This window comes from Pan paniscus, chromosome 4 (genome assembly GCF_029289425.2).
Source record: "Pan paniscus chromosome 4, NHGRI_mPanPan1-v2.0_pri, whole genome shotgun sequence".
NCBI classification, from domain to species: Eukaryota; Metazoa; Chordata; class Mammalia; order Primates; family Hominidae; genus Pan; species Pan paniscus.
This window is the reverse complement of record NC_073253.2, coordinates 95615830-95643822: the sequence shown is the minus strand read 5'-3', so window position 1 is coordinate 95643822 and position 27993 is coordinate 95615830. Positions and strand designations below refer to the sequence as shown.

General features: G+C 42.2%; 1 pseudogene; it reads left to right on the top strand.

The window, feature by feature from the left end:
- Window positions 1-65: 65 nt before the first annotated feature.
- LOC117980336 (beta-glucuronidase-like) lies at window positions 66-27493 on the top strand (annotated as a pseudogene).
- The last annotated feature ends 500 nt before the right edge of the window (window positions 27494-27993 follow it).

Genomic DNA, 27993 nt, shown 5'->3' with positions numbered 1-27993 from the left:
GCTGGAGGATGCCCTGGAACTCGGAGCACACAGCACTGGCTTGCTATGGTACCTGTGCAGTGAAATTGAAGGCAGAATCACCAGGATGGAACACAGGTCTTGCGGGATCACGGAAAACCTTCTTGGAGTTGTCTTGACACCACTGATGTCGAGTGTCTGGGTGCTTGTAGGATGGCCTGCCACTCAGTCCAGGGGCAGGAGCAACGGGGAGATCCCACAAGCAAAGTGAACTGGGGGATGGGCTGAAGGGGCTCCAGGCAACTGAGCCCTACTCGCGGGTCCTCAGCCTTGGCCCAAACAGGAATGAGGGGCACAGAGTGCCCGGGTAACTGCTCCTGGGAGCAGTGGGGAACCGTCCGATGCTTGAACTCTCGAGAGCTGGGCTCTGAGCGTCCTCGTCCAGCTGCCAACTCGGCCAAAGGCTAAGCCAGCAGACTCTTCTGTTGCCGGGCAACGCACCTTCTAAACCTGAGGGAGTGGGCACGTGAGCACATAATGGCACCAGTGACAGAGCGACCATAATGGATTAATAAGCACAGCCAGGTACCCGCACAAGGCACTTGCTGTCAATGGCAGGAGGCGGACGTGGGGTGTCGTGCAATAGGTACTGGAGGGAGAGACGTGGGCACAAAGATCGCGGGAGGAGCAGGTGCCCACAGTGGCTGCAGATCTGCCCGTGGATCACTGAAGGTTCCTGCTCTCCTGCTGAGGTGGAGACTGCAGTGAGCTGAGATCGCACCATTGCACTCCAGCCTGGGCAACAAGTGCAAAACTCAGTCTCCAGATAAAAAAAAGAAAAAGAAAAAAAAGAGGCCGGGTGTGGTGGCTTATGCCTATAATGCTAGCACTTTGGGAGGTCGGGGTGGACGGATCACGAGATCAGGAGTTGGAGACCAGCCTGGCCAACATAGTGAAACCCCGTCTCTAGTAAAAATACAAAATTTAGTCAGACATGGTGGGCAGGAGAGAGCATGTGCAGGGAAACTCCCATTGATAAAACCATCAGATCTCATGAGACTTATTCACTACCATGAGAACAGCATGGGGGAAACTGCCTCCATGATTCAATTATCTCCACCTGGAGCCAAACCATATAATTCTTCCCCGGCCCCTCCCAAATCTCATGTCCTCACATTTCAAAAGCAATCATGCCTTCCCCAAAGTCCCCCAAACTCTTCTTTCAGCATTAACTCAAAATTCCATAGTCCAAAGTCTCATCTGAGACAAGGCAAGTCCCTTCCACCTATGAGCCTGTAAAATCAAAAGCAAGTTATTTTCTAGATACACAGGGATACAGGCATTGGGGAAATACACTCGTTTCAAATGGGAGAAATTGGCCAAAGCGAAAGAGCTACAGGCCCCATGCAAGTCCAAAACCCAGCAGGCAAATCTTAAAGCTCCAAAATGACCTCCTTTGACTCCATGTATCACATCTAGGTGATGCAAGAAGTGGGTTCCCAGGGTCTTGGGCAGCCCCGCCCCTGTGGCTTTGCAGGGTACAGCCCCCCTTCTGGCTGCATTGAGTGCAGCTTTTCCAGGCACACAGTGCAAGCTGTGAGTGGATCTACCATTCTGGGGTCTGGAGGATGGTGGCCCTTTTCTCACAGCTGTGCTTGGCAGTACCCCAGTGGGAACTCTGTGTGGGGGCACCAACCCCATATTTCCCTTTGACACTGCCCTACCAGAGGTTATCCATGAGGGCCCCCCCTCCCCCATGCAGCAAACTTTTGCCTGGATTTCCAGGCATTTTCATACATCTTCTGAAATCTAGGCAGAGGTTCATGAACCTTAATTCTTGACTTTGGAGCATCTGCAGGCTTAACACCACCTAGAACCTGAAAGGCTTGGAACTTGCACCCTCTGAAGCCATGGCCTGAGGTGTACCTTGGCCCCTTTTACCTATGGCAGGAGCAGCTGGGATGCAGGGCACCAAGTTCCTAGGCTGCACACAGCACGGGGTTCTGGACCCACAAAACCATTTTTCCTTCAAAGCCTCCTGGCCTGTGATGGGAGGGTCTGCTGTGAGGGTCTCTAACATGCCCTGGAGACGTTTGCCCCATTGTCTTGGTGATTAACATTTGGCTCCTCATTACTTATGCAAATTTCTACAACCCAGTCTCCTCAGAAAATAGATTTTTCTTTTCTGTTGCATCATCAGGCTACAAATTTTCTGAACTTTTATGCTCTGCTTCTTCTCGAATGCTTTGCTGCTTAGAAATTTCTTCTGTCAGATACTTTAAATCATCTCTGTCAAGTTCAAAGTTCCACAGATCTCTAGGTAACTCTAGAAAAAAATTCTTATTTTCACTCTTTCCCGCCTATCTTATGCCCGTTTCTAATACAGGTGCACAATGCCTGCAGTGTCTTTGCATAGTAAGAGTGACTTCACTCCATTTCCCAACAAATTCCTCATCTCCATCTGAGACCACCTCCGCCTGGACCTTATTGTCCATATCACTACGAACATTTTGGTCAAAGCCATTCAACAAGTCTCTAGGAAGTTCCAAACTTTCCCACATTTTCCTATCCTCTTCTGAGCCTTCCAACCTGTTCCAGCCTCTCCCTGTTACCCATTTCCAAAGTTGCTTCCACATTTTCGGGTATCTTTACAGCAGCACCCCACTCTACTGGTATCAACTTACTGTATTAGTCTGTTCTCACACTGCAAATAAAGACATACCTGAGACTGGGTAATTTATAAAGGAAAGAGGTTGAATTGACTCACAGTTCTGCATGGCTGGGGAGGCCTCACAATCATGGTGGAAGGCAAGGAGGTGCAAAAGCATGTCTCACGTAGTGGCAGGCAGGAGAGAGCATGTGCAGGGGAACTCCCATTTATAAAACCATCAGATCTCATGAGACTTATTCACTACCACGAGAACAGTATGGGGGGAACCATCCCCATGATTCAGTTATCTGCACCTGGCCCCACCCTTGACACGTGGGAATTATTACAATGCTCGGTGAGATTTGGGTGGGGACACATCCAAACTAAATCAGTAGGTTTTGACTTCTTGCTTGATTGCTAGGTTGCATAGAGGACAAACATGGAAATTAATTAAGTACCTTAATATCTGACTTCAGATCTTAGACAGGATCAGAGGGCCAGCTCAAATTTGCAAGGAGGGGAGGTAGGTCCCACCATTTTATGGGTGAATGGCAAAATCAAACAGAAATTATGTGGGATGGGAGATACTGATGCAGGCATCTTTGGAAACATTCTACTTAGCTAATTTTATGCTAGGCTTTAGGTCAAGAAGAAGAGAGAGAGCTGACATGCTGTGGTACACACTTATAGCCCCAGCTACTTGGAAAGCTGAGGCAGGAGGATTGCTTGATCCCAGGAGTTTGAGGTAGTGTTCAATGATCGTTCTTGTGAATAGCCACTAGCCACTGAACTCCAGCTTGGGCAACATTGAGACACCCTGTCTCTTAATTAAAAAAAAAAAAAAAAAAAAAAAAAAAACGGAGGCAAGAAAGTGATCAGTTTTTAATGTAAATATTTTTAATGGGATAATGATATTTTAAGATTAATGTATATTGTATATCAGTTAACTATAGGTCAATAATTATATAAAACTTAAGGTACGAAAAACATTTATTTTTGCTAACATATCCATGAGTTGACTGTTCTTGGCTTGGTGAGGCTGCAAGCTGCAGATAGAGTCTAGGTATGTTTTCTGTGTGTTTGTTCCCCCTTGGATCAGTGGACTACCTGAGAATGTGTTTTTGTCACAGTGATAGAATCACAAGGAAACTCCAGTTCTGGAAGTACATTTGAAGCCATTGCTTCTATCATGTCCACTAACATTCAGTCAGCCAAAGCACATACCTTATCCATGGCTAACATTGATAGTATAGATAAATATACCTGATCTCTAGCAGGAGGAACTGCATTGTCTTGGGGAAAGGTTGTAGATATAGGGAGGGGTGATGAGTTGGGAACAATAATGTAGTCTGCCACAAACATATTAAAGTGTAACTGGATATGGTTGATGCCGAATTTTGAACCTTTGTTTTAATTCTGATTTTCACTCTTTTCCCCGTATCTAGTGCCCTTTTGTAATACAGTAATTCTCATGATTTTTGTCTGAAATGAAATCTTCTATGAGATTAGATTGTCTACGAAAATACAGTCGATCCTCCTTGTTTTCAGCTTTTGTATTTGTGAACTCACCTACTATTTTTTGTAACCCCCAAATCAGTACTCACAGCACTTTCATAGTCATGTGTTTGCAAAGAGTGTCAAAGAATTTGAGTTTGAACAGGGTGATATTCTGCCTTCTTTTTCAGCTCTCATACAATAGTCAGGTATCCTTTTTGTGGTCTATTTAATGCCATGTTTTTCCTATTTTTGTACGGTTTGTTGGTTTTTTTGCCATTTAAATTAACCCCCAAGCATAGTGCTGAAGTGCTGCTTAGCATTCACAAGTCCAAGAAGTCTGTGATGTGCCTTACAGAGAAAGTACATGCATTATATAAACTCCATTCAGGCGTGAGTGCTGTAGTGCCATTGGCTGTGAGTTCAATGTTAATGAATGAACAATGTATATTATTTATTTATTCATTCATTTAATTAATTATTATTATTATTTTTGAGATACAGTCTCACTCTATTGCTCAGGCTGGAGTACAGTGGTGCAGTCTTGGCTCACTGCAACCTCTGCCTCCTGGGTTCAAGCGATTCCCCTGCCTTAGCCTCCCAAGTAGCTAAGACTACAGGCATGCGCCACCATGCCTGGCTAATTTTTTTTTTTTTTTTTTTGTAGTTTTAGTAGAGACGGGGTTTCACCACGTTGGCCAGGCTGGTCTCGAACTCCAGACCTCAAATGATCTGCCCGCCTTGGCTTCCCAAATTTCTGGGATTACAGGCGTTAGCCACTGTGCCTGGCCAACAATATATATTAAATAAGCACACATACAACAAAAGTAGGTGTTGGTAAGCTTACAAAAATATGACCAGTAGCTTGCTGAAACCTAACTTTTTATTTGTTCATGGAACTTTCTAGACCTAGACCGTAACTACACTGAATAATGAGAATCTGCTGTAATCTTTTTAGGTGCTGTAGATGAGCCATTGGATTAAATTATTACAGTATGTTTCAGACTGCTCTATGTTGAACCCTAGTGAAATGCCTCTCAAACCCTCATAAGGATCACAATCTCATGTCCTTTTTTTTGTTATTAAATGCCCAGTATGTGTTAGCGATTTAAACAAAGTTCAAATATAATTTTTTTTTTTTTTTTTGAGACAGAGTCTCACTCTGTCACCTAAGCTGGAGAGTGCAGTGGCATGATCTCGGCTCACTACAACCTCTGCCTCCCGGGTTCAAGCGATTCTCCTGCCTCAGCATCCTGAGTAGCTGGGATTACAGGTGCCCGCCACCATGCTGGGCAAATTTTTGTATTTTTAGTAGAGACGGGGTTTCACCAGGTTGTCCAGGCTGGTCTGGAACTCCTGACCTCATGTGACCTGCCTGCCTTGGCCTCCTAAAGTGCTGGGATTATAGGCATGAGCCACCATGCCTGGCGTTGACTTTTTAATAATAACCATTCTGACTGGTGTGAGATGGTATGCCATTGTGGTTTTGATTTGCATTTCTCTAATGATCAGTGATATTGAGCTTTTTTTCATATGCTGGTTGGCCGCATGTGTGTCTTCTTTTGAAGTGTCTGTTTATGTCCTTTGCCCACTTTCTAATGAGATTTTTTTTTTCTTGTAAATTTGTTTAAGTTCCTTATCAGTGTTGGACTTTAGATCTTTGTCACGTGCATTGTTGCAAAAATTTTCTCCCATTCTGTAGGTTGTCTGTTCACTCTGTTGATAGTTTCTTTTGCTGTGCAGAAGCTTCAAGAAGAAAGGAATCCGATTGGTTCTGTGTCTATCTCTTTTGGTATTTTCAGACTTATGTAGTCATCCATATAGAAAGATGATTAGGAAAATAGGACAAGAATAGCAGAAATCTACATAAAAATGTAGGAAATTAAAATTAGTTACCAGCATACAAAAAACTACTATATGTTCTAATTACATACTATAACTCACCCCTCCTTGCCAAATATTCTCTCTCTTTTGACTTCAAAATCATGGCTTATATGTACTTTCTCTATTTCCCAGATGCAAATATAATTAATTGACTTGTTTATCTAGGAAATGTTACTGATATCTTAATTGTAGTCATTGGCTTGAGTGACGGGTTTTGGTAATTCAACTACTATTACTTGAAAGTAGTAGATTTCATAGGATACTGTTATAAAATCTTTTTAACCTCTTTTCTGATTTCAGGAGTAATTAGTAATTGTGGTTTACTGGAAAATTCAATGAATAGGGTGTTAAAGGAAGCAATTCATTAATAATATATCTAATCTATTGGGAGACTGAGGTGGTTGGATCACCTGAGTTCAGGAGTTCGAGACCAGCCTGGCCAAAATGGCAAAACTCTGTCTCTACTAAAAATACAAAAATTCGCCGGGCATGGTGGTGCATTCCTGTATTCCCAGGTACTCGGAAGGCTGAGGCAGAAGAATCACCTGAACTCCAGAGGTGGAGGTTGCAGTGAGTCAGGATCGCAGCACTACACTCCAGCCTGGGTGACAGGGTGAGACTCCATCTCAAAAAAAAAAAAAAAAAAAATTAAAAAATTAAATTAAAAAAAAGCGGGCCGGGCACATTGGTTCAGGGCTGGGCCCGGTGGCTCAAGCCTGTAATCCCAGCACTTTGGGAGGCTGAGGCAGGCGGATCACAAGGTCAGGAGATCAAGACCATCCTGGCTAATGTGGTGAAACCCCGTCTCTACTAAAAATACAAAAATTAGCTGGATGTGGTGGCAGGTGCCTGTAATCCCAGCTCTTCCAGAGGCTGAGGCAGGAGAATCACTTGAACCTGGGAGGCAGAGGTTTCAGTGAGTCCAGATCATGCCACTGCACTCCAGCCTGGATGACAGAGTGAGATTCTATCTCAAAAAAAAAAAAAAAAAAAAAAAAAAAAGCAACAGAAGCAAATGAGAGTGCCTGGAAGTGGTCATTGTGTGGCACACAAGTGGCATTCCCATTTGTGTGACCCAGGTCATGTCCCTCCCTAAGCCCTGGTCTCTCTTGCCTCCTGCAGGGCTGGTGAATTACCAGATCTCCGTCAAGTGCAGTAACCAGTTCAAGTTGGAAGTGTGTCTTTTGAATGCAGAAAACAAGGTCGTGGACAACCAGGCTGGGACCCAGGGCCAGCTGAAGGTGCTGGGTGCCAACCTCTGGTGGCCGTACCTGATGCACGAACACCCCGCCTACCTGTACTCGTGGGAGGTAATGGTGGTTTGGGACTTGCTTAAGGGAGGTCTTTTGCCCCCATCTGGTAGCCCTGGCTTCAGCAGGATCCCAGGACAGGTGAACGGGCAGGTGTGGTCCTCTGAGCTTTCTGATGTTTCCCACCCTTGGTGGGAGGCCCAGATTTTTTATTTATTTATTTACTTTTATTTATTTATTTATTTATTTATTTATTTATTTATTTATTTATTTTTTGTGATGGTCTCACTCTGTCACCCAGGCTGGAATGCAATGGCCTCATCACAGCTCACTGCAGCTTTGAGCTGCAATCCTCCTACCTTGGCCTCCTGAGTAGCTGGGACTACAGGCACATGCCACCATGCCTGGCTAATTAAAAAAATTTTTTTGTAGGCCGGGCATGGTGGCTCACGCCTGTAATCCCAGCACTTCGGGAGGCTGATGCGGGCGGATCACTTTAGGCCAGGAGTTGGAGACCAGCCTGGCCAACATGGTGAAACCCCATCTCTACTAAAATAGGAAAATTTGCAGGTCATGATGGTGCACATCTGTAATCCCAGCTACTCGGGAGGCTGAGGCAGGGTAATTGCTTGAACCCAGGAGGCAGGGGCTGTGGTGAATTGAGATCATGCCACTGCACTCTATCCTGGGTGACAGAGTGAGACTGTCTCAAAAAAAAAATCCTTTTTATAGAGTTGGGGTCTTACTCTGTTGCCCAGGCTGGTCTTGAACTCCTGAACTCAAGTGATCCTCTTGCCCTAGCCTCCCAAAGTGTAGGGATTCCAGGCATGAGCCATCTCGTCTGGTCAAGGAGAAGGCCCGATTTTGAAGGGCAGGTCCCAGGGTCAGCCAGTGAAGGGCAGAGCCTCTGATTGCTGCTTCTCTGCAGGCCCAGAGGTGACTGCTGGGGTGCATGCACGAGGGGTCTTCCTGTTGTAGGGCAGGCCAGATGGGGATCAGGCTGTCGGGGCGCTGACACCTGGCACTTTGGCTGTCGTAGGTGTGGCTGACTGCACAGAAGTCACTGGGGCCTTTGACTTCTACACACTCCCTGTGGGGCTCCGCACTGTGGCCCTCACCGAGAGCCAGTTCCTCATCAGCGGGAAACCTTTCTATTTCCACGGCGTCAACAAGCATGAGGATGCGGACGTGTGTTGGGGCTCCTGGGTCCTCGTGGGGGCTGCTTCTGGTCACCTTCCACTTTAGCCTTCCCTGTGTCCTGCAGTTGAGGGCAGCTGAAGGCAATGAGGCAAATGGCTCCAAACCACCCCATGGTGGAGCCGGTGCTTGGGCTGGAGAGGGGGCCTCATGGGGTGGTTCTCCAGGGTCCTGGCTCTCAGAGGAAGTGCCGCTTCGACAGGGACAGGGGTCACTCGGCTCTGCTGTCCCCTAGATCCAAGGGAAGGGCTTCGACTGTCCACTGCTGGTGAAGGACTTCAACCTGCTTTGCTGGCTTGGCGCCAACACCTTCTGCACCAGCCACTATCCCTACACGGAGGAGATGCTGCAGATATGTTACCGGTATGGGATTGTGGTCATCGATGAGTGTCCTGCTGTGGGCCTGATGTTGCCATGAGTCCCTGCTGCGCACCCGCTCTGCCTGGCCAGCCCTCGGGCCACACCGTGACCCTCTGTCCCTTCCCTCCTGGCCCGCTGGCAACTCTTCAACAACGTGTCTATGCATCACCATATGTGGGTGGTGGAGGAACCGGTGCTCAGAGACAAGAAGCACCCGCCATCGTGATGTGGTCTGTGGCCAACGAGCCTGCGTCCTTCCTGGAATCTGCCGGCTACTCCTTCAAGTGAGTGCCCGCTGCCTGCCCTGGGCCGGATCAGGCAGGAGACCCTGGCAGATGGCAGACTGTGGTGGACGTGTGCTATCGGAGATCAGCATCCTGTCCTAGCCCAATGGGAGGGCCGTCCATACCCAGACGGTTCAGGGAACTAAATATCTACCCACCCAAATTGTAGTTTTCTTTTTCTATTTTTTTGAGATGGAGTTTCGCTCTGTCGCTCAGGCTGGAGTGCAGTGGCACGATCTCGGCTCATTACAACCTCAGCCTCCTGGGTTCAAGTGATTCTTCTGCCTCAGCCTCCTGAGTAGCTGGGATTACAGGCACAAATGAGCCACTGTGCTTGGCCTGTTTTTGTTTTTGAAACAGGGTCTCACTCTGGTTGCCCACGCTGGAGTACAGTGGCACGATCTCAGTTCACTGCAGCCTCGACTTCCTAGGCTCAGGTCATCTTTCTTCCTCAGCCTCCCAAGTAGCTGGGATTATAGATGTGTGCCACCATGCCCAGCTAACTTTTGTTTTTTGTTTTTTGTTTTTTGTTTTTTTTTTGACGAAGTCTTGCTCTGTTGCCCACACTGGAGTGCAGTGGTGCGATCTCGGCTCACTGCAACCTTCACTTCCCAGGTTCAAGCGATTCTCCTGCCTCAGCCTCCTAAGTAGGTGGGACTACAGGTGTGTCCCACCATGCCTGGCTAATTTTTGTATTTCTAGTAGAGACAGGGTTTCACCATGTTGGCCAGGATGGTCTCCATCTCTTGACCTTGTGAGCCACCCACCTCGATCTCCCAAAGTTCTGGGATTACAGGCGTGAGCCACCGTGCCCGGCCAACTTTTGCATTTTTTATAGAGACAGGGTTTCACCATGTTGGCCAGGCTGGTCTTAGACTCCTGACCTCAGGTGATCCGCCTGTCTCAGCTTCCCAGAGTGCTGAGATGATAGGCGTGAGCCACTCTGCCCGGCTCATTTTTGTATTTTTTAGTAGAGACGGGGTTTTACCATGCTGGCCAGGCTGGCCTTGAACTCCTGGCCTCTGGTGATCTGCCTGCCTCATCCCTCAAAGTGCTGGGATTACAGTTGTGAGCCACCAGTCCTGCCCAACTTTTCTTCCTTACAATTGTGCAGTTCTAACTCGGCATTCAGAGGTGGAGTTTTCATTTGCGGTAGAGGCAGCAGAGGTTGTAGAAATGCTCCTTGAGGCAGATGCCACACCCCAATTTCATGGAGTGCTTTGGGCTGAGCCGAGTCTGCAGCAGGCAGAAGGCTCTGAGATGTTGTCCCAGCCTGGGCAAAGGACAATTCAGAGCTCGGGGGAATAGGGGTGTGCTCAGCACGACTGGGTGGACAGGCCCTTTGTTGTGAATAGTACAGGCTTCCAGGAACGGGTGCCTGAGGCTTCCAGACAGGCTTCTTTGGGAGGTGGCCAGAGGAGATGCCTGTTTCCGGGGCAGGAAATGGAGGGAGCGCCCAGGCTGGAGAGGTTCAGCCAGGCTGTCACAAGGCTCTGAAGCTTCCCATCTGAGAGCCTGGCTGTTGGAGAGTGTGGGTTTGGAACTTGAGGCTAGGAGGTTCTGTTCTGTCCTGTGCCAGCCACAGCCTTCAGATGGGCAGAGCAATGATGGGGGGAAGATGTAAAAGAAAAGAATGAGGAAAGAAGAAGAAAACCAGATTCAACAACAGTCTAGGCCGGATGCGGTGGCTCACGCCTGTAATCCCAGCAGTTTGGGAGGCTGAGGTGGGTGGATCACCTGAGGTTAGGAGTTTGAGACCAGCCTGGTCAACAGGTAGTGAATCCATCTCTACTAAAAATACAAAAATTAGCTGGGCATGGTGGTGGACGTCTGTAATCCCAGCTACTAGATAGGCTGAGGCAGGAGAATCACCTCAGGTGAACCGGGAGGCAGAGATTGCAGTGAGCTGAGATAATGCCACTGCATTCCAGCCTGGGCTACAGAATGAGACTCTGTATCTCAAAAAAACAACAACAAAAAACAAAACAAAACAGTCTGTTCTGTGGAGGCCTTGGGCAGATGCTGGGAGCTCTGAGCACGGACTGGTCCCTCTGTTGGGAGCCTCTTCCCTTCATCCCGCCTGGTTAACTTGACTCAGCGTAAAGGCCATTTCTTCTAAGAGCCTGTCCCTGACTCTCCAATCCGGGATGTGTCTGTTGTCTCATAGAGTGCCCAATTCCTGCCACCACTTGTCATTTCCATTCGCAACATTTCTTTCCTTGTTTGTTTTTCAGAGTCAGGGTCTCACTCTGTTGCCCAGGCTGGAGTGCAGTGGTGCAATCACAGCTCGTTGCCATCTCGACCTCCTGGGCTTAAGCGATCCTCCCCACTCAGCCTCCCAAATAGCTGGGACCACAGACGTGCACTGCCTTGCCAGGGTAAATTTTAATATTTTTTTTCCCCACGAGTCAGAGTCTTGCTCTGTTGCCCAGGCAGGAGAGCAGTGTTGCGATCTTGGCTCACTGCATCCTCTACCTCCTGGGTTCAAACAGTTCTCCTGCCTCACCCTCCCGAGTAGCTGGGATTACAGGCTCACGCCACCATGCCCAGCTAGTTTTCTTCTTTATTTTTTGTTGAGATGGGGTTTCACCATGGCCACGCTGGTCTCGAACTCTTGACGTCGTGATCCACCTGCCTCGGCCTCGCAAAGTGCTCACAGGCTTGAGCCACCATGCCCAGCCCTAATTTTTAAATTTGTTGTAGAAACAAGGTCTTGCTATGTTGCCCAGGCTGGTCTCAAGCGCCTGGTCTCAAGTAAGCCTCCCAAAGTTCTGGGGTTCTAGGCGTGAGCCACCTCACCTGGCACTTGCACCGTTTTTCTGTGCATGCATCTCCACTCCCACTGCCCAGGACCTGTGGACTTAGATTTGAGTCATTACTGAGCACCTAGCACCCAGCCCCGTGCCTACCTCCCACCTTGCACTACCTGTTTGCTTGATGCATTGATAAATATTCCACCTGAATCCACAGCCCATTCACTCCTGTGTTCAAGAGCTATTTCAGGAAGTGAACCTCATTTTTGGCAGTGTTCAGTCCAGTGACCTCAGCTGTGTGTACCTGGCAGGGTGGCTACGCCTCTGGGGGAATTGGATTCAGGGGTGGGGGAGAAAGAGTGATGTTAGAGAGCTCGGTCTAGGACTAGAGGAACGTGCCCTTATGTAAAATACATCTCAAGTTAGGGAAGAGAGCAGCGGCTCTGTGCTTTTTTTTTTTTTTTTCTTTTCTTTCTTTCTTTTTTTCTTTTTTTTTTTTTGTTTGTTTGTTTGTTTGTTTTGAGGCAGGGTCTTGCTCTGTGTCCCAGGCTGGAGTGCAGTAGCCTGATTTCGGCTCACTGCAACCTCCACCTCCCGGGTTCAAGCAATTCTTGTGCCTCAGCCTCCCGAGTAGCTGGAGTTACAGATGCGTGCCACTATGCCTGGCTAATTTTTGTATATTTAGTAGAAATGGGGTTTTGCCATGTTGGCCAGGCTGTTCTTGAACTCCTGACCTCAGTGATCTACCTGCCTCAGCCTCCTGAAGTGCTGGGATTACAGATGTGAGCCATCGTGCCTGACCCCCAGTTGTGTTCTGGCAGGGGAAGATGGGACAGAGAGGATGGGAGGGTGTCTGAGCCTTTCCCAGACTGACGGAACCTGTGTCTTCTCTCTTTTGTGGACAGGATGGTGATTGCTCACACCAAAGCCTTGGACCCCTCCCAGCCTGTGACCTTGTGACCAACTCCACCTATGCAGCAGACAAGGGGGTGAGCCTGGGGGTCCCCACCCCATTTCTCCCTGCCTTTGCCTGGGCTTGTCCTGAAGCCTGCTCATGGGAACAGCTGGAAAGAACCATGTGCTGCCAGTCTGAGCTTTTTATTTTGTTTTACTTAGAAAGATAGAGACAGGGTCTTGCCATGTTGCCCAGGCTGGTCTCGAACTCCTGGGCTCAAGTGATCCTCCTGCCTCGGCCTTCCAAAGGGCTGGGGTTACAGGCGTGTGCCACCGCACTCAGGCGCAGCCAGTCTGTTTTCAAAGATGGTCTTTGGGTTAATGACAATTCTCTCTCTGCTTACTCTCCAGGCAGTGTGGCTTTCTGAATCCAAGGAGGCTGGGCATAGGGAGATGGGATTTGTTTTGCTCAGTTTGGACTCAGCATTTTTTGTACTCGATTTAATAGACTCATAAAATGTCAAAGGTTTAAGTGAGCTTAGAGTTCATCTGGCCCAAACCTGGCTGATCAGAATCTCCAGGGGACGTTTTTTTTGAAATGCCAGATCTCTGCATTCTGAGATCCTGATTTAGTAACTCCAGGGTTGGAACCTGAGATTTTTTTTTTTTTTTTTTTTTTTTTGTGAAGGCAGGGTCTTACTCTGTTGCTCTGGCTGGAGTGCAGTGGTGTGATCACAGCTCACTGCAGCCTTGAATTCCTGGGCCTAAGCAACCCTCTTGCCTCAGCCTTCCAAGTAGCTGGGACTCCAGGTGTACACCACTGTGCCCGGCTAATTTTAAATGTTTTTGTAGAGATGGGATCTCACTATGTTGCCCAGGCCAGTCTCAAACTCTTGAGCTCAAGTGATCCTCCTGCCTTAGCCTCCTAAAGTGCTGGGATTACAGGCATGAGCCACTGTGCCTGGCTGATACTAGCATTCTTTTTTTTTTTTTTTTTTAAAAGATAGAGTCTTGCTGTGTTGCCCAGGCTGGAGTGCAGTGGCACAGTCTCAGCTCACTGCAACCTCCGCCTCCCAGGTTCAAGCAATTGGGGGCATAGGTAGTGACATCCCACTTTTGTTTGACTCTTGCTCAGAACCTTTTGGCCCAGCTCAAATCTACCATCTACCTCTTAATTCTGACCCTTCCCATGGGCTGCCACATCCTATTAGAAATATCCTATCCCACCTGGCGTGGTGGCTCACGCCTGTAATTCCAGCACTTTGGGAGGCTGAGGCAGGTGGATCACCTGAGGTCAGGAGTTCGAGACTAGCCTGACCAACATGGAGAAAGCCTGTCTGTACTAAAAATACAAAATTAGCTGGAAATGGTGGCGCATGCCTGTAATCCCAGCTACTTGGGAGGCTGAGGCGGGAGAATTGCTTGAACCTGGTAAGTGGAGGTTGCGGTGAGCTGGGATCACGCCATTGCACTCCAGCCCGGGCAACAAGAGAGAAACTCTGTCGAAAAAAAAAAAAAAAAAAAAAAAAGAAAGAAAGGGAAAAAAGAAATATCACATCCCGTTTCTCTCCTAAATTGGGAAAACTTACAAGGAACTACAGTAAAGATCTATGAGAATAGTGCAAAAAGGGGAAAACCAAAGAGTTCCTAAAAATTCCTATTCTCTTAAAAGTAGCAAACCAAAATGCTGTTACCCTCTACATGGTCCATTTCCCACATGGTTTTGGAAGTACAAATTGGGTAAACACCAATTTTTAGCTATTACTATTTCCGCTATTTTAAAAATAATCTTGGAAGGGTAGTTTTTTGAAAGGAGAGAGAGGCATGACATGGCAGGAAATTAGAAAGATTTTAGTTTAAAGCAAAATTTGTGACTGTTGATTAAAGTGATAGAAAATATGGAATATCATGCTGCCTCAGGTTATATGAGGGAGGGATAGGAGGATTATTTTTTGGCATTCCTGCCAATAATTCATGGAGTTAACTGACCAGTCACCTATTATATCCATAATTATGATGAGCTGCTGTGAAAATGTCACAGGGTGAACCACAGCTTGCTTTGATGTTGTCTCCATGCCCATAAAAATTGTCTCTGTCACTTCCAATCTTTCTAAACAGGTTCCTGCAATGTCTCTAGGGTTGGTATAATGTTAGCTTCAAAATACATATTATATTTAAAGATGCATTCAGCACATTTTCCTCTACAGGAGTAAGCTTAAAACAAATTATTGTGTATCATAATACAGCTTTGGCGTTTACAGTAATTCTCAGGCAAAGCTCAGGGTATAAGTATGTACTTTGTAAAGTAATAGGGCTTAAATTCATTAAGTAAATCTGTTGCTACCCTTGGTGCTTCTTTCTTATCTTCATTCAAGTTATTTCTTTTGTTTCACATGAAATAGAGAAAAACTCTAAAACTTGAGAAATTTTAAAGTAACATTGTAATATTTATATTTTTAATTATAAACATAGGTTTTCAATTTGAGCTTTAATCTTGAATCTTATAATACATGACCATAACAAATTTGCGTGAGTTTCAATGTTTCTGCTTTCCTACTAATATAACAGTGTTTGTATTTTACTTCACATGCAGGGTTCTGTTAAGTTTTATGTTAGATGCTAATGTTAGTGGACTTTAGTTAAAACATTAGAGAAGTCAGAATTAATGAAATAACTATCCTATGGAAACAATAACATCTTCTTTTCCAGATAAGGTTCAGGGAAGCTAGGCAACTTATGTAGATCACATAGCTAATAATTTGCACCAACATTAACTTTTTCCAGAATTTTCAAACACTTTTAAAACTAGATAGCAGTATAATGAACGTACATGTGCCATTGCCAAGCTTACAATAATTAACTCTTGACCAGTCTTATTTAATGAACACTTCTTCCTACTTTCCCTCTCCTTCTGTTTTATGTTGAAGCAAATATTCATATTACTTACATCTTGTATTAGTCCGTTTTCATACTGCGATGAAGAAATACCCAAGACTGGGTGATTTATAAAGAAAAAGTTTAATGGACTCACAGTTCCACATGGCTGGGGAGGCCTCACAATTATGGCAGAAGGTGAAGGTGGAGCAAAGGCATGTCTTACATGGTGGCAGGTAAAAGAGAGCCTGTGCAGGGGAACTGCCCTTTATAAAACTTTCAGACCTCATGAGACTTACTCACTATCACAAGACCATCACGGGAAAAACCCACCCTCATGATTAAGTTGCCTCCCAGCAGGTCCCTCCCACAACACCTGGGGATTATTGGAGCTACAATTAAAGATGAAATTTGGGCAAGGCCACAGCCAAACCATATCATGTCTAAAAGTAAAAAATTATTATATAAATTACCAGAAGTATGATGATTATACTTAAAAATTATAATTTATTAATATTAAATATAAGGGACTCAAATTTCTCTCTTTTCAAATTACTTGTTTTAGTTAGGATTATGAGATTAATACATTGAAAGTGGTTGATGCACTTGGTATTTTAACCTAAAGCTCCCCTCCCTTCTTTTTATTTTTCTTATAATTCAATTGTTGAACCAACAAGGTTGTTTGATGGAATTTTCCAGTCTAATTGCCATCTTTTTGTAACACGGACTCAACGTAAAGGAATGAAGAAAAATCTATCATGCAAATGGAAAGCAAAAAAGAGGAGTCATCATTTTTGTATCATGAAAAATAGAGTTTAAACTAACAACAGTATAAAAGGACAAAGAAGGGCATTACATAGTGATAAAGTGTTCGATACAACAAGCAGACTTAGTTATCCTAAACATATATGCACCTATTTATGCACTAAACATTGGAACACCTGGATTCATAAAACAAGTACTTCTAGACTTATAAAAAGGCTTAAACAGCCACACAATAATAGTGGGTACTTTGACACCCCACTAACAGTGTTAGATAGATCATGAAGGCAGAAAAGTAACAAAAAAAATACTGGACTTAAATTTGACACTTGACCATTTGGACCTAATAGGCATCTACAGAAAACTGCACTCGTCAATCACAAAATATACATTCTTCTGGTCTCCACAAGGAACATACTCCAAGATTAACCACATGCTGAATCATAAAGCAAGTCTCAATAAATTTTAAAAATTTGAAATCATACCACCAATACACTCAGACCACAGTGGAATGAGAATAAAAATAAATACCAAGAAAATCCCTCCAAACTACAAAATTATATAGAAATTAAACAACTTGCTTCTAAATGACTTTTGGGTAGACAACAAAATTAAGTCAGAAATAAAAGGATTCTTTGAAATTAATAAAAACAGAGACACAATATACCAAAATCTCTCAGGTGGAGCAAAAGTAGTGTAAGGAGGAAAGTTTATAGTGCCAAATACCTACCTCAAAAAGTTGAAAAGTTTTAAATTTGTGATCTAGCATCACATCTAGAGGAACTACAAAAACAAGAACAGTATAGTCCCAAAGCTAATAAAAGAAAAGAAATAACTAGAATCAGGCTGGAACTGTACAAAATTGAGACCCAAAAATCCATACAAAGGATCAATGAAAGAAAATGTTGGTTCTTTGAGAGGATAAAACAACATTCATAGACTGCTGCTAGATTAACAAAGAAAAAAACAGAGAAGATCCAAATAGGCACAATCAGAAATGACAAAGATGACATTATAACTAATCCCACAAAGATACAAAAGATCTTCAGAGACTTTTATGAACACCTGTATGTACAAAAACTAGAAAATTTAGAAGAAATGGATAAATTCCTGCAAACTCCAAACCTCCTAAGGATGAACTGAAAGAAATTGAAATCCTGAACAGATCAATAATAACTTCTGAAATTGAATCAGTAATAAAAAACCTATCAACCAAAAAAAAAAAAAAAAGAGCTCTGTACCAGATAGATTCACAGCCAAATTCTGCCAGATGTACGAAGAGGCTGACATCATCCTGATAGCAAAACCTGATAAAGACACAATGAAAAAGGAAAACTACAGGTCAATATCCCTGATGAACACAGATGCAAAAATCCTCCGCAAAATACTAGCAAACTGAATCTAGCAGCACATCAAAAAGTTTATTCATCATCACCAAGTAGGCTATATTCCTTGCATGCAAGACTGGTTTAACATATGCAAATAAATAAATGTGATTCATCACATAAACCACATTATTAAGAAACAGAATGAAAAACAAAAACCATATAATCATCCTTATAAAATCCAATATGTCTTCATGATAAAAATCCTCAAAAAACTAGGCATTGAAGCAATATCTCAAAGTAATAATAGCCATCTATGACTAACCCATAGCCAATATCATAATGAATGGGAAAAAGCTGGAAACATTCTCTTTCAAAACCATAACCAGACCAGGGTGCACACTCTCACCACTCCTATTCCTCATAGTACTGGAAGTCCTAGTCCTAGCTAGAGCAATCAGACAACAGAAAGAAATAAAAGGCATCCCAATAGGAAAAGAAGGAGTCAAATTATGTCTCTTAATTCACAATACGATTCTAACCTAAACTCCACCAAAAGGCTCCTAGATCTGATATATGCTTTCAGTAAAGTTTCAAGATACAAAATCAATGTACATACTAATGTATAAGTCAGTAGCATTTCTAAACACCAATAACATTCAAATTGAGAGCTAAATCAACAATGTAATCTCATTTATAATAGTCACAAAAAGTATAATGTCTAGGAATGCATCTAACCAACAAGGTAAAAGATCTCTATAAGGAGAACTACAAAACACTGCTGAAAGAAATCATAGATAAAACAATCAAATGGAAAAATATTATATGCTAATGGGTTGGAAGAACCAATATCATTCAAATGTCCATGCTGTCCAAAGCAATCTACAGATTCAACATTATTTTTATCAAACTACCAATGTCATTTTTCACAGAACTAGGAAAAACTAAGTTAAAATTTACATGGAACCAAAAAAGAGCCTAAATAGCCAAAGAAATCCTAAGCAAAAGGAAGCTGGAGGCATGACATTACCTAACTTCAAACTATACTACAAGGCTACAATTACCAAAACAGCATGGCGCCGACAAAAACCAGACACAGAGACTAATGGAACAGAATAGAGAACCCAGAAATAAAACCACACACCTACAACCAACTGATCTTTGACAAAGTCAACAAAAATAAGCAATGAGGAAAGGACTCACTATTCAACAAATAGTGCTGCGATACCTAGCTAACCATATGCAGAAGAAGGAAACTGGACCCCTAACTCTTACAATATACAAAAATTAACTCAACATGAACGAAGGACTTAAATTAAGACCTCAAACTATAAAAATCTTAGAAAAAAACCTAGGAAATATTCTAGACATCAGCCTTGGGGAATTTGACCCAGCAATTCCATTACTGGGTATATACCCAAAGGATTATAAATCATGCTACTATAAAGACACATGCACACGTATGTTTATTGTGGCACTATTCACAATAGCAAAGACTTGGAACCAACCCAAATGTCCATCAATAATAGACTGGATAAAGAAAATGTGGCACATAAACATCATGGAATACTATACAACCATAAAAAAGGATGAGTTCATGTCCTTTGCAGGAACGTGGATGAAGCTGGAAACCATCATTCTTAGCAAAATATCACAAGGACAGAAAACCAAACACCACATGTTCGCACTTTCAAGTGGGAGTTGAACAATGAGAACCCATGGACACAGGGACGGGAGCATCACACACTGGGGCCTGTTGGGGCTTGGGGGGCTGGGGGAGGGATAGCATTAGGAGAAATACCTAATGTAAATGACAAGTTGATGTGTGCAGCAAACCAACATGGCACATGTATACCTATATAACAAACCTGCATGTTGTGCACATGTACCCTAGTAAAGTATAATAATAATAATAATGATAGTAAAAGAATTTATGACTAAGTTCTCAAACGCAATTGCAACAAAACCAAAAATTGACAAGTGAGGCCTAACTAAATGAAATACTTCTGTGCAACAAAAGAAACTATCAACAGAGTAACAAACAATCTACAGAGTGGGAGAAATTATTAGTAACCTCTGCATTTGATGAAGGTCTAATATCCAGAATTAGGAATGTAAACAAATCAACAAGAAAAAATTAAATAAGTTCAGTAAAAAGTAAGCAATGGACATGAACAGACCCTTCTTAAAAGAAGACGACAAGTGGTCAATAAACATGAAAAGAAGCTCACATCAGTAATCATTAGAGACATGCAGACCAAAACCACAATGAGATACGATCTCACACCAGTCAGACTGGCTATTAGAAAAAGTAAAAAATAACAGATGTTGGTGAGGATGAGGAGAAAATGGAATGCTTATTTAGTATTGATGGGAATGTAAGTTAGTTCAGCTACTCTGGAAAGCAATTTGGAGATTTGTCAAAGAACTAAAAATAGAACTATTGCAGGCACGGTGGCCCACACTTGTAATTCCAGCACTTTGGGAAGCCGAGGTAGTTGGATTTTTTTGAGCTCAGGAGTTTGAGACCAGCCTGGGCAACATGGCAAAACCTTGACTCTACAAAAAAAATAGAAACAAAACAAAACAAAACAAAACTAGCTGGGCATGTGGTGTGCACCTATAGTCCCAAGTACCTGGGAGACTGAGGTGGGAGGATTGCTTCTGTGATCAGGTCACTGCACTGTAACTCGGGAACAGAGCGAGACCCTATCTCAAAAAAATAAAAAATAAAAATAGAACTACCATTTAATCCAGCAACCCCATTACTGTTTATACACCCAAATGAAAATAATCACTGTATCAAAAAGACTCATGCACTAGTATGTTTATTGTAGAGCTATTCACAATAGCAAAGAAATGGAATCAAGCCAGTTGTCCAATATTGGAGGACTGGATAAAAAAAAGTGTGGTATGTATATACCATGGAATACTACGCAGCCATGAGCACAATTGAAATCATGTCCTTTGCAGCAATGTGAATGCATCTAGAGGCCATTATCCTAAGTGAATTAACACAGTAACAGAAAACCAAATACCACATATTCTTACTTATAAGTGGGAGCTAAACAGTAGGTACACACAGCTATAAAGATGGGGACAGTAGACAGTGGAGACCATAAGGCGGGAAGTGAAGGAGGAAAGAAAGGGTTGAAAAACTATTTGGTACTATACTCCCTGTGTGGGTGATGGGTTCGATCATACGCCAAACCTTAACACAACACAGTGTACCCTTGTAACAATCCTGCACATGTACCTCCTGAATCTAAAATAAAAATTGAAATTAAAAAAGAGAAAACAAAAAAAGTTGATAAAATCTGAACAATGTGAAGGTAATAATATACAGAACAAAAAAATTGAGGTAAAAAGAGAGAAGGTAAAAGTCCTAGCGGAATAACTTTCTAAATGGGGAGCTAGACAAAACTGGAACAAGTAGCTTGAGATAAAAACATAGTGAACAACACATGATAAATTAGAAAAATAAATAACAAGTTTTAAAAATCAATGAATTAGGCTTCCATTAAAAAGCCAACATTAATAGAACGATAAAAAATAATAGTTTAGATGAGTTGTAGCATATTATACAAACTTTCTCTTTTTTGGTTTCTCCACTTAGAAATATATACTGGAGCTGACTCACTTCACCATATGGCTACTTATTAGTTTTTTTTCTTTTACAAATATGTATACTTCATTGCATACTTATGAAATATTTCACCAAGCTTCCCATTAATGGTTATTTTCAATATTTTGTGATAGTAAATTATAATGGTCTAATTCATTGCCATTTGCGTATTTTTAAAATTTTTTTCCTCATATATTTAGGATAGATTTATAGAAGAGAGATTGCTGGGTCAAAATTAAAGCATTTATGATTTTGCTAGATATGGTGAAATTCTCTTCTACAAGGGCTGTATCATTTTGCATTCCCACTAGCAACATATAAAGGCCCCTTTTACCTCAACTTGATAAAAAATGTAACTTTTGGATTTTTACCAATTGCAGCCTATGATACTTCATCCAAATGAAAAGCAGATATTTTTCTATTATGCTATATTTCCTTCTCTTACACTTAATTTATATTTTTTCTAGTATCATAAATGTAATTCTAATAACTTCTTTATGCTACAAAAACAAATGTATGCCTCTCTATTTATTCCCAGATAGTATTGCATTCTATAATATAGTAAATATTTTTATTCTACTGCTTCTCTTTATGTATTTTAAAACTGTACCTGAATACGTTAATTAAATTCTTCCAAAAGCATTCCCAGGATAATCTCTAATCAGCTCAATCTCTTTCTGTGGTGTGTAAGTAATACAGTTAAATCATGCTTATTTAGTTCCTGTGTAGATGATCTGTTCTGATCAGTATGACAGAGTTTTGATCACATTGCTTTTTGGGGTATTTCATTTTCTGCTAAATTTCCAAACTCTGAAACTTTGTTACAGACAAAGAAAGCTTAGATGAAAGCTTTGATGACTATATCACAGTGTTGAATTTCTCAGCTCTTTGTTGAGTCACTAATATAATTTCTGAACATGATATATACTGCTTTCATTTATTGTCCTGAATTTTATTTTTTGCTTAAAGCTAGTTATTTTTCCTTAAAGTGAAACATTGATTTGCTCTCCCTCAAGCTGAATCTCAGACTCACAACCACCTGCAGTGATATGCTTCTTGTGACTGCAGAATCAGTCAGGAAAATAAAGCTGTTTTGAACTATACATGCAACAATGACTGCTCTTCTCTTTTTCCATTCAAAGAAACCCCAGACTCCCTTTAATAGAAAGCAAACAAAAGCAAAGGTACAGGAAAATGTTTATGAAATGGGGTGTAGAAACCAAACACAGTGGCAGCCATGTAAACCTTTTAAATTTAAGTGGTTTCATTTTTAGAAGAAATAAAAATAAGCCTAGCTTTTCAAAACATCTCAGGTTCTGCCTGAGTTTTGTGAGAAGTTTTTGCAGATGAATATGTTTTTATATTATCAAGGGGTCAGTGAATGACTTTAATTTCTACTATTCAATATGTAACCAAGTATGACACATCAATTCCATGAACTTCAGTTCAACAAATACTGTTTCTACAGTGCATGAGGAACTATGTTAGGTGTTATGAAGAATACAGAGACAAATAAAACATGATTTCTGACTTCAAGAACATTCCCCAACTAGGTTAACTTATACCTCCTTTTTAACTTTCATAATCCTGTTAGGTTATGTCCTTTTGCAATTAGGTCAAATTATTTTGGAGATTGTGTTGGGGTCATTAAGTACTTTTTGTGTATCTCTGAAATGGAGCTACAGTATTTTAACTATTTAAAACACATTTATTTTATTTTAAGTTTGTGCCCAAGCTATTTCTGTTTCTTCATTTAGTATATAGAGAGAAATGAAGACGCTCTTGCTAGCACAACATGAAGAGAGAAAACCAGATTCTTAAATCAGTTTCTGGCTCAAAAAGTCGGGGTAATACCATGACTAGTGCCAGGTGCTAGAATGTCATTGAGGCAATGAGGCAGGCAATCAGGAAGAAAAGGACTCGGATGTAATCTGTGGCATCTCTCTCTCTAAGGTAAACAAAGAGCACCAGAAATTTTCAGTCTTTGGGAAATATCGAGAAGAGAATATTCTAACCAAACTCTCTTGAAATATAAAAGTGATGTAATATGTAGAACATTTTTGTGTTTTCTTTATTAGTAAGCCAGTTTTTCTGCCTGCCGTAAGACTTTTCTATGTAAGAGAAGCTGGAAAAAATGCAATGTAGATGAACTCTCAGGGAAGAAAAAAAAAAGCAAAGTAAATATGTGCTTCTTCTGGCCACAGAGAATTATGTGGACAAAAGAGAGCAGAGGTAAGAGAAACACCTGGCTGACATGTGTGAGTCGAAGCCTCACTCCTTTAAAATAAAACCCTGGCATGGAAAAGTATTTTAGGTAATAGAGGGGATCATTGAAGCCAGAGAGGGTTTGCCTTCTCTTCGATTTTAGGACTCTCAGAGGGACAACTGGTAGTACACCAAGGTCTGGAATCAACCCATGATATTCCTGTAAAGAGCAGAAGACTCTTTACAAAGTTCTGTAGCCAGACAGAGGGTACCTATTTAGCATTATTGAGTTACTTTTGCTTCTCTTTGGTTTTAAGACACCCAGAGTTTCCTACTTGTCCCATATCAGGGGCATTACAGCAGGTAGCTGAGAGTTTGTGGACATTCCATGGATGAGAGCCAAGATGATTCAGAGAGAAATATAGCAAAGGCTGTATGATAGATAGAATGTCTAAGTCTAAGAACCTGTGGTGGAAAGGGAAGAGAAGCATCAGACTATATATGTAATGCCAGCTAGAGTACTGAGGTGGGGCCCAGTCAGACAGAAAGTCTATCTGACCTCAGACCAAGTAGAGACAAAAGCCGCACATTATTCCAGGCAGTAGTTGAGAAGCAGGAAGCAACATATTCCACAAGAATGGGAACCTTGGTACCAATGCCTCAAAACCCCAGCCAGCACAGACACAAGAATCAGTAGAGGGCAAGGGAGTTTTCTTTGTTCTAATGCTGCGAAGTCAAGTAAACTACCTTTAGTAAAAGTGGATGTCTTCTTGGAGTGGAACGCTTGTTAAACTGAAGCATTATTTAGATAGATAAGAGACGAAGTTTTAAAGGAGAGTAAGGTATAAGATAAACATTTTACTATGATGGGAAAATTTAATATTTATGTTTACTATTCAGAAGCATATGAGCTACTCAGAAAGTAAGATCAGTTATAGACAAAAGGACATCTATGATCTGTTCACATTAAGTGCAATGTGAATAAATTTGTGACCCCCATTAGAATTATATCATAGCTTTTTTTGTCATCAATTCTATATATACTAATGGGACATGAATGACTTGAGGGCAGAAAGAAGTCTTATTCTTCTTCAGTATCTGTTATGATTAGCATAATGCTTGACATATACAAAGTATTGAAACAATGTTTGTTAGATTGAAATGAATTTATTGCCACTAAGAACATTTGCTTTGAAATCAAGGTTTCCTTGTATTTGGACTCAATAACCCTAGGCTAAAATTTTAGTATTTTTCCAAAGGTTCTTAATTTTGAAGGATTTGTTCAAAGGCAATCTAAGCTGAGGTATAGGCATGAGCAAAGACAGAGAAAGAGGAAACATGGAGTATGTTTGCAAAATGTGAGTTCTACAGTTTGACTTACTAGTGCTTGTCATTGTCAGGATTAAATTTCATTAATAATATTAACATCGACAATTTACTAAGCACTTTTACGGTATACATGCTACCGTGCTTATAACTTAAACCCTCTATTCAATGGACCATCCTATGACAATGGTTAATACTTTTGTATAAATCAGGTTCCAATTAGGAGACAGAAATCACACAGTAAATTAGACAGGGAAAGTTAAATATAAGAATTACTAACTATAATATGGGACTGGCTGGTGAGGGGAAAAGAAAATTCTAAAGAATTTAAATAGAGCAGATAGAGGTAGAAGGGTTCTACCCCTATTTCTGGGTGCCCAGCACACAAGAAAGAGGCAAATCTGCACGAAGTTTCTCTCACAGGACTGAGATGCAGAACTTGCTGGAAATGGTGCAACTGTGTCTCACTTGATGGTGGATAAGTTGGCTGAAGTGTTGCAATGGCAGGACTCACTGGGGTATTTATCTTCCAGGGTAATGGCGGAAGTTGCTCGTGGGGAAGTCCTGAGAATTAGAACTACAGTAGTTGCCCATTATCCATGGGGGGATATACTCCAAGACCCCCCAGTGGATGCCTGAAACCATGGATAGTGCTGAACCCTATATATTCTATGTTTGTTCCTATACACACATACTTATGATAAAGTTTAATTTATAAATTAGACACAGTAAGGTATTAACAATAACTAATAATAAAATAGAATAATTATCATGTTATGCTGTAATACGTGAATGTGTTCTCTCTCTCTCAGTCTATCTCACTGTACTCACCCTTCTTCTTGTAATGACATGAGATGATAAAACGCCTACATGATGATATGAAGTGAAGTAAATGACATAGGCATTGTGGTGTCGCCTTAGGCTCCTATTGACCTTCTGACAATACATCAGAAGGAGGATCATCTGCTTTGGGTGATTCTGGATCATTGAACCATAACAATGATGACGGTTGGATGTCAGGAGCCAACGATGTCGATGACTAGTGGGAAGCTAGTATATGTATACAGTTTGGATCCCAGGGGGAAGGAGCATGATTTCATCACCCTACTCAGAACAGCGTGCAATTTAAAACATGAATTATTTCTAGATTATTCTATTTAATATTTTCAGACTATGGTTGACCATGGGTATCTGGAAAAGCAGGTAACTGAAACCAGGAAAAATGAACCCCTGGGAAAGGGGGTGGGGACTAATTCATGTGCAAAGCTGTGGAAAGGGTTACAGGGGAATGCTATTCACAAAGATGGATGGAGACATTGGCACCACTTGCAAAGCTGCTCTAGTGCCACAGGAAGCTGCCTGTGCAGATGTGCTGCAAGCTGCTGGCCATCAGGTACTACTTACTGGCTGCCACATGCTGCAGGAGTTGGGTACCATGGGATCCATGTGTGTTGCAGGAACCTGGGATAGAACCACATCAGAATGAGGAAGAGAAACCCCTATCACCTCCAGTGTCCCTCTAGCATCCTCTACTGATAAAGCTTAATATCACGCTAGCTGGCCGAGTCCAGGAGTAGGAGCCAACAAAGAAAGGTAAATTTGGAGCTAAAGGACAATAAGTTAATAACTGACAGAAGCATCTTGTTTGCATTTTGAAAATTAGGAAATTGAGTGTCAGAGTGATTCTTTTGTGACATTCCTAGTCACACAAGGAATCAGAAGAGCTTGGAATTCAAATCCTTGTGTATTTAGTTTCCAATATATGTAGCTACTTTAGAAGATTCACCTGAAAACAGTGTATATGATAGATTGTAGTAGGAATGAGGCTGAAGTGGGAATATCTGGTAAGAAATCATTACAGTGGTCCAGGTAGAAGAAAATGGGGACTTCTAAGGTAGTTAATTACATGGACATTTCTTGCATGACCTCTGAATTTTCACATCCAAGTTAAATTGGTTAGTATAAAAATTCACAGGCTCATGCTGTGAAATTCAGTGACTCACGCCTGTAATCCCAGCGCTTTGGGAGGCTGAGGTGGGCGGATCACCTGAGTTCAGGAGCTCGATAACAGCTTGGCCAACATGGTGAAACCCCATCTCTACTAAAAAATACGAAAAAAATTCGCCGGATATGCTGGTGTGCGCCTGTAATCCCAGCTACTCAGGAGGCTGAGGCAGAAGAATCACTTGAATCCGGGAGGCGGAGGTTGCAGTGAGCTGAGATCATGCCCTTATACTCCAGCCTGGGCAACAATAGCAAAACTCCATCTCAAAAAAAAAAAAAAAAGTCAACAGTTGTTGGAGTGTAACATGGTGAAAATAATTGACAGAAACATGCCAATGGACTCATTTTAAAGATATATTTTTATATGCATGTAAATAATATAACTTACTATGCTTAGGTAACTGTGCAATTGAAAAGACTTGAGAAAAATCTCCTTCTTAAGAGAAATAAGCCCCCTTGCTTTCAAAGCCCCCAAGGCCTCCTGGTGCAGATGTATCATCTGATGGGGTGGAGGTCCCAAAAGGTTCTTCAACACCCATTGCTATTCCTTCCAGGGGAATTTTTAGATTCTTCTTACGTTTCCCAACTGCCTTGGAGTCTGTGGCTATGTGTATATTATTATTATTATTATTATTATTTATTTTTTTCTTGAGACAGAGGCTCACTCTCTCCACCAGGCCGGAGTGCAATGACACAATCTTGGCTCACTGCAAGCTCCATCTCCCAGACTCAAGAAATTCTCCTGCCTCAGCCTCCCAAGTAGCTGGGATTACAGGCGTGTGCTACCTACCGTGCCCGTCTAATTTTTGTACTTTTAGTAGAGACTGGGTTTCACCATGTTGGCCGGGCTGGTCTTGAACTCCTGACCTCAGGTAATCCACCCACTTCGACCTCCCAAAGTGCTGGGATTACAGGCATGAGCCACCGCGCTTGGCCATGTGCCTAACTTCTTACTAGATGCAAGTAAATGTGGACATTCCCAGCACATTCCTGAGTGCTTAATGGTCAGTTTTCTCAGGTATGTCAAACTCTTGCAGGCTCATGTTTAGATCTGAGATATATCCAAACTGTATATTACCTTTCACCCATAACGTATTTGGACTTATAAAGAGGAATTATTTAAAATTCTAATTCTCACTTGGAGAAAT